This window comes from Halyomorpha halys, unplaced genomic scaffold, assembly GCF_000696795.3.
Source record: "Halyomorpha halys isolate HHAL.00 unplaced genomic scaffold, Hhal_1.1 Scaffold10.1, whole genome shotgun sequence".
NCBI classification, from domain to species: Eukaryota; Metazoa; Arthropoda; class Insecta; order Hemiptera; family Pentatomidae; genus Halyomorpha; species Halyomorpha halys.
Window position 1 is genome coordinate 1,701,159 of NW_027107501.1, and position 7,158 is coordinate 1,708,316.

The window sequence follows — 7,158 nt, forward strand, 5'->3', positions numbered from 1 at the left end:
AATATTTAAACGATTTGTATTTAGTTAATATTCAATAACAAATTAAACAATTATATAGAACATAAAACACACACGAGACAGGGGACAATGAAACAACCTTGAAAGTTCTTCGTGGGAGGCGCGGACTGGTGCTGAAAATTACGAACATGAACATCGCCCTTTGTTATTCAAAGTTAGCGTTTTATTTACGAATTCTCAAGTTACGTAAATTTTAATTTATTTAAGACTACATAGTCTAAATTTACTACGGATAATGTGAAGCCATAAAAACCTGCTCTCCTCAAGTTACCAAAGCTATTAAATAAACTTTTTTTTTCTTTTTTTTTTTTAGTTGTGAAAAAAAGGGACTGACTGAATAAGATGTGCTAAAACTTTTTTTAATAAACACCTACAAATATGCTTTCATCCATCTATTCTTTATTTTTTATTTTAATACTAATGAAAATTGGTTATGTAAATAAAAAATATTCCAATACAGGAAGCATAACACTCCTACATTTTATTTGACAGACAAAATATATCACTCACATTCAAAGTACAAAACATACGATAAAACCAGATTTCACTAAAATATTACTGTCGTATAAATGATTATTATTTGAAATTATAACGTTATAGAAGTACTAAAACTGAGAAAAATGAAAAAAAAAAAATCGAATCTCATAAGGACATATTTTTATCAGAATACTCTTTAGACATTTGGAATGCTGTCAGAACTAAGTGTCACTAAATTATTATCTCTGTCTCTAGAGAGGAAAAATGCATTGGTGTTTTTTACAGAATTCATTAAAAATTCCACAAATCATAAAGTTATGGTTAATAGTATACTAATATTATAATTATACAACATATAGATTTCAGATTGAAGAAAAATGAAAAATTCAGTGAACATTACCCTTTTTGTGAGTAATCCTAAATTATTTTATTAAGTATACTTTTATCCAAAATTGTGATCGTAATCGATTTCAGGATTTAGACAAATAACAGATCAAGTACTTCTAATATTTTAAAAAATCAGTTATATAAACACATTAATGATAAAATATTCTTGAATAAGTAAAAATTTAAATTTAATTGTTCCTAAAATTGCCCTTTAGCAATATTAGATATATTCCTTAAATAGTGACACATCTTACAAAACAATAAGTATCTATTTATTTTTTAAATGGACGTATTACAAAAGCCTGTGGTTTCTTCCTCTACTGTGATCCTTCAACAGGGGGTTTGAAATATTTTTTTTAAATGTTAATTTGCAAATTACTAGGGAAACAACACGACAAAACAGATAACATCTTTTCTACTATACTTGAAATTAATGTGGAAAAATAGACATTATTTAATGATGTCGTATTGACTTTTTTGGATTGATTTTTGGACTTGAGTGTTGTTTTTTTTTATATACATAAAAATATCTTAATTATTGAAAAACATTGTACCGTAGCGAATGTATAAAAATCAATGAATACGTTTTTATATCGATTGATTTTTATAAGTTGGTAACAACATTTTTTAAACGATCGATTACTTTGTGAGCTTATACAAGACTTCTTCTTTGATGTAATTTGAACAATAATAGGACAAGAGAGCCGCCCTACTTCCAACCATCCTATTGTTCAGTCGGTCGTCCTCTATACAATTCATTTGCATAATAAATAAAGGAGTTTTCTTGTCATCCGGTGATAAGAGTTAATTTACGATTGATTAGTTTTTGTAAGATATAATCTTACAACTGGCTAATGAAAATTATAGTTTGTTGATTAGCATCTTAACTATTATTTCCTTTTAGTATTGTCAATTTACAAAATAGTAAGTTTAGTTAAAAAATATTAAGCTATGCTCGTTATCTCAAGTACAAACTTAATTGTAATTTGAAAGCGTGGACAGTTTGAAACAAGTGACTTAATCAAATTTCCTGAAGGGAGATTAAATTTAATTTTTCAAACGCGTTGATAAATATAGAAATTTCAAATTTAAAAAAAAAATCGGTTAATCCATTAAAGAATATTCGTTTAAATGCATTGGCTTAAAAATATCAGCATAAATTTTCATCTGTTTATAGGCGCCAAAAATGTTCAAGAGCCGAGAGTACGGGAAGAAAAAAAATCAAGTTTGAATTTCACTTTTTTTATTACTTTAATAAAAACCGTACTTAGTTATTTGACAAAATTTATGACTTTCCGAACAATAGTTGGGGTGATTAAAAAAATAATTTTCAATTCACAGCACAATATTTTCAAATCTACTAACAAATTTAAAAAAACATATTAGAACATCATTTGAATTAGAGTGAATTTACTAAAACATCAGCCCTAATAGGAGATGTCTCACATTCAATAGTTTTGCAAAGAGAAACATTTTTCTCTAAATAACGAAAAATCGATATGTTGATAATTTAATTTGGCTAATATCATGAAACTACTACGGATACGAACGACGTACAGATGTATATTAGCTCTCTACTAAGCCGTAGAAGGAGTAAGTTTTCATGATTTCAGCTCAAATAAATTCGGAAAATGTTTATTTCTCGTAATTTGGAAAAGCATGCTGCTTTTTGACAACTATTTTGAACCCTATTAGGGCTCATATTTTAGTAGTATCACTCAACTTTAAATATTGTGCTAAGAAGTTTTTAAGTGTAATAGGTAGTTTAAGGAATTGGAACTCCGAATGAAAAATGTTAGGTTCTTCTCGTATAAAATTAACTTAAGGGATTTCTCCTTAAATACTTCAATATTTACGTATTAATAACATTTACTAAATCACTTATATAGTCTAGGTAAAAACTGGACCATTATCTAAAAGAAAATAACACGCGATATTTTTTCATTTACCAGAAAGAACTTAAAAATAAATTTGTATTAACTTATTTTTTATTCGACCATACCATGGTTGGTTGAGTAATCAATTTTGACTCTTAACTGTCTATAGTTCTCATTAAAGTAACACTTAGGATGGAAAGACTTATTTTTTCTTTCCTAGACTCTGATATATAAGTTTTCGTAACGTTTCGAAAAATTTATTGTATCTTGGGACGAGCATAAACGGGATCTAAAAGGAAGTCAGAGATAAATCCTAATACAAACGTGCTTGGATATATAACGTAAATGTGATTGTTATTCATGGAGAATCCTGGATTTTGGAACGGTGATTAGGGGAAGATTCTGGCCCTCTGCCTACCTTCTCCTAATGAACATCATAAACTAGGCCCGGAGTGGAACCAAAATCGATACCGGACCCTTCGATCCCCTCCCCTCTCTGCGTCCTCTCCTCTGATTATTAAAAAGTACTCAAATTCCCGGTTGTCGGAGTGGATCTCCACTGATGAATTTTTAAAGCACTACTATCGCAGACGTAGGCACGGCTGCCAGATCGGAGCTTAGCGAAGAATGAAAGTTTAAAAAGAGTTGGTTGAAGAATTTTTTAATTAATATCTTCTAAAGACCAGTACGACCGATATTGATGATATAACATCACTTGCTTCCTTCAACTTTTGGCGTCTTCAAATGTATTGACACTATCGTAATAATTGCTTTCTTTTGTTCTTAGACATTACCTTACAATGTAATTAAACGTTGTCCCTATAATCCTTTATTTCAGCAAAAACAACAAACATGTTAATTAAATTGTAAATAAATTAAGATCTGTTTTTAGGTTATAACAGAGTCCTGACCAGTTGAAGGTAGGTTAGGTTTTATTGTTAGTATTATTGATGTGTTAAGTAAAAAAGTCCATTTACATATCAGAAGACATTAATTATACAGTGAATTTTAAAACAGACACAAGAAATCTGAACCAACACTATGCAGACATTATAAATAAAACTAATTTATCAAAAATATGAGATAGAATTAATGTTGATAATTATAATTAACCTTGACATGAATTTTTATAATAAAAGAAGGAGGTAATTTAACCAAAATATAGCTGTAATAAACAAATTAAATGTTTGACCTGAGTGTAGGGAAGGTTTCAAAGATTGTTGAAAAATAAATTTTAATAATTAAAAATTTAATTAATCTAAGAATTGCTTATTAACAAAATTACATGATTCCCTAATGTTTTAATGTCTCATATGGTAATTTGTGGACTGATATAAATGACCTGGGCAGAATAGTCTGCATAAAGTTGTTTTTTAAATGATGTGTTTATAAAATTGTATTAAGGTATGATAATTTATTAATAATATTGTTATTAGTTTGGAATTGTTACAGATCATATGTGTAATAAAACCTGTTTGTGATAGATTGTCCATTTTATTATTATTATTCATTTTAGTTTTTCTCATCTTTTATCTTTATTTATTTACTATTATTTTATTTGTATTATTAATCTGCTTTTCTATTTTTTATTTAACATGATCTCTTGTATGATTGAGTACTTACATTATGGTACTTGTATTATGCCAATAAAAATATCAAATACCGTTGTTTCTTTTGTTCTTTTATTTCAATTTTAAAAAATAATAATTATTATTCATTTTTCTAAACAACGTCTGAAGTTCACAATAAATATTTTTACATCAACAGTAAATCATTTTTCGAATTATTTATGCATGAATTTAGTATGCATACTGTTCTTTCTAAAATGCATCTATAAATAAAACTAGTCAATAGACCACTTAAAAAAGTAATAAGCCTAAAATATTTGAATGATAATATATAAATATAAACATGACATCTAAATATAAAAATACCTAGTACTTTAATAATAATATGTCAGAATAAAAACTACAGACTTTGATGAAACAAAATACATTTAGATCACACAAGAGCTTAAACAACAATAGCAATATGGAAAACTCTAACATAGCCAAAGATTAGGGGTATTCATGATGTTGTGTCAAACGTAAAATGTTTTACCATGCTAAATGCCATAAGTATACGGTTGTGAGCAGCCCTATTTAAAGTCATGTTAAATGTTAAATGGATGAGAGCTCCTAGCGGAGTTTTTGAGTAGCTTGTTTTATAACCTTTCCTTCCAAAACTCCATGTTAATGTTATTGTTTACTTCTAAGTTTTCATTAAAGTAAGTTATTACAACATGCTTTGTGGGTTGAAAGTAGGGGTTGTATAAAAGTTTGGCTACTGAGTGCCTTGTTGATCTTCTAACTTGTGAGGAAAAGAATCAAGACGAGCTAACTATTATTAATGTCATCCAGTGCTTTATCAGTTATAAAACCATCCAAAACAATACTAACACAATCAAAACACAAACTACGATCAAGTAACCTAACACGACGAGAAATAAAATGGTAAGGGGCTCAGCTGGTCTGTTGCGTGACGTCATTCTCTATTTTACAGGCCAAATAACTGACCCACAACCATGTTATATCGTTTTAAGAAGAAGGAAATATTTCTTCATTTAATAAGAATTTTGCTATTTAACATTTTAAACTAAAGATCATAAATACCCCTATTATAAATCCAGAAAACTGTGAAAAATAGAAATTGTCGAATATAAAGGAATTTTTAACTAAGTTCCTAGAACTAATCACACAAACTAGGTTAAAACTGGTGTGTAAATCATTTGAAAATCAAACTTTTGAACATAAAATAAATAATGTTATAATAAATGAAAATATTTTAAAAATAAAATAATATATTTTATTTTTAATAGTTATCTTATACGATAACAAAAAAAATTGAATCCACTTATTTCATCTATAAAATTAACAAGATAATAATAAATATTTTTTTAAATTTGACAACCTTTGTAATATTGGACTATTAATCTAAGGATGGCAGCAAAAGTAGTATAAGTCATGAAAATTCATAATTAAAAAATATTAATAATTTCGAAGAAACGAATAAAATTCCTATTTACACTAATTTACCAGCCAATCTTTAGATATAATTAGGCAGTAAACCATTTTTGTATGGCTTTAATTTGATATTACAAATAAAAAATTATGAGATAAACTTTTATCAAGTTTGGTCAAGAGAGTAACATTATATGAGTACCACCACTTTTCCCCCTTTCAATTAAAATGAAATAAAATACTAAATTTCATCTAAATAAAAAACATCAGCTTACTAAAAAACATTTAATAAGGAAGTGTGGTACCTATAAATTTTGTATTTATTTTAAGATTAATGAGTGCCCGGGCTGCCCCGTTTGTTAACACAGGACTGGTTTTATTGAACCGAAATTGTTCGTGCCTGGGTAAACAACTCATAGCTGTTGATTTAAAATGTTTGATCAACTCATCACGAGCAAGGTTTGTTTAATACTGATATAGAAGTTTAGAAAAGATTAATAATTTAAATTTTAAGATCATAAATAAAATTAAAAAGGATCAATATTCGATAAAATATTTTTCTGAAATAATTATCAAAAATTACATAATCGCTATGTATATAAAACTTAGGGATAATTTAAATTACATAAATACCTCAGAAAAAGAAGTTAATAGAGCTTCATTCGACCACTTACCTGAAAAATAAAAATATACATTATTAGAAAGAATGTAATTTGTATTTTATTATAGTAATTGAATAAATGACAGACAATTTTAATGCATGTATCAATATTCCAGTTGCCGTATAAATGGTTGCATAAAGTTTCACTTACGCAAGGCATCTGCATACTGCCCTCTGATGAAATTTGTGCTTAATGCAACGCATATAGAATAATTGCATAGTTAGAGTTACACATGCCTCATAATATAGACAGAAGGTATGAATAATTAAAATTATTCATAAAAAGAAAGAAACAAATTCACCATACATTTTATTAATATACACCACACACTACAAATTAATGTGTATTTAATAGTAATTTATAGATCCTGATAGCACACTTACTATTAAATGCATATGTACACACCTAGCAGTTGTAATAAATTAAAATGGAGTCATAAATAGTAAAATATAAATACAACTTTTTTGCTATGTTAATATGATTCAAGTTATCTACCTGCAATTGCATTAAGTCATAACACGATACGAGTTTTAGCGATTATAATTATATCTAAGACTTTTTTGCAACATATATGTTTCTTATGTAAATACCAATGTTCATTCAGCATGTAATGCAACTTCAATGATTCAATGAATTAAAAAGGTAAATAAAATTGTGTTAAATTCGTGAAATTTAACTATTGCCCAATTTAATGTAATAATTGTAAATAACTCACAATTTCATAATTAATTACTTTTA

General features: G+C 27.4%; 1 protein-coding gene and 1 long non-coding RNA gene across 2 annotated transcripts in view; both read right to left on the reverse strand.

Moving 5' to 3' along the window:
* Window positions 1-7,158, reverse strand: part of LOC136795405 (uncharacterized) — a 158,757-nt gene that overhangs the window by 94,993 nt on the left and 56,606 nt on the right. The window lies entirely within an intron of this gene.
* The window catches only part of LOC136795406 (uncharacterized), a 19,183-nt gene that overhangs the window by 9,440 nt on the left and 2,585 nt on the right, over window positions 1-7,158 (reverse strand). Inside the window, exon 2 of the long non-coding RNA XR_010842990.1 lies at window positions 6,392-6,432. This is a non-coding gene — a long non-coding RNA (uncharacterized lncRNA). The remainder of the gene's footprint in view (window positions 1-6,391; window positions 6,433-7,158) is intronic.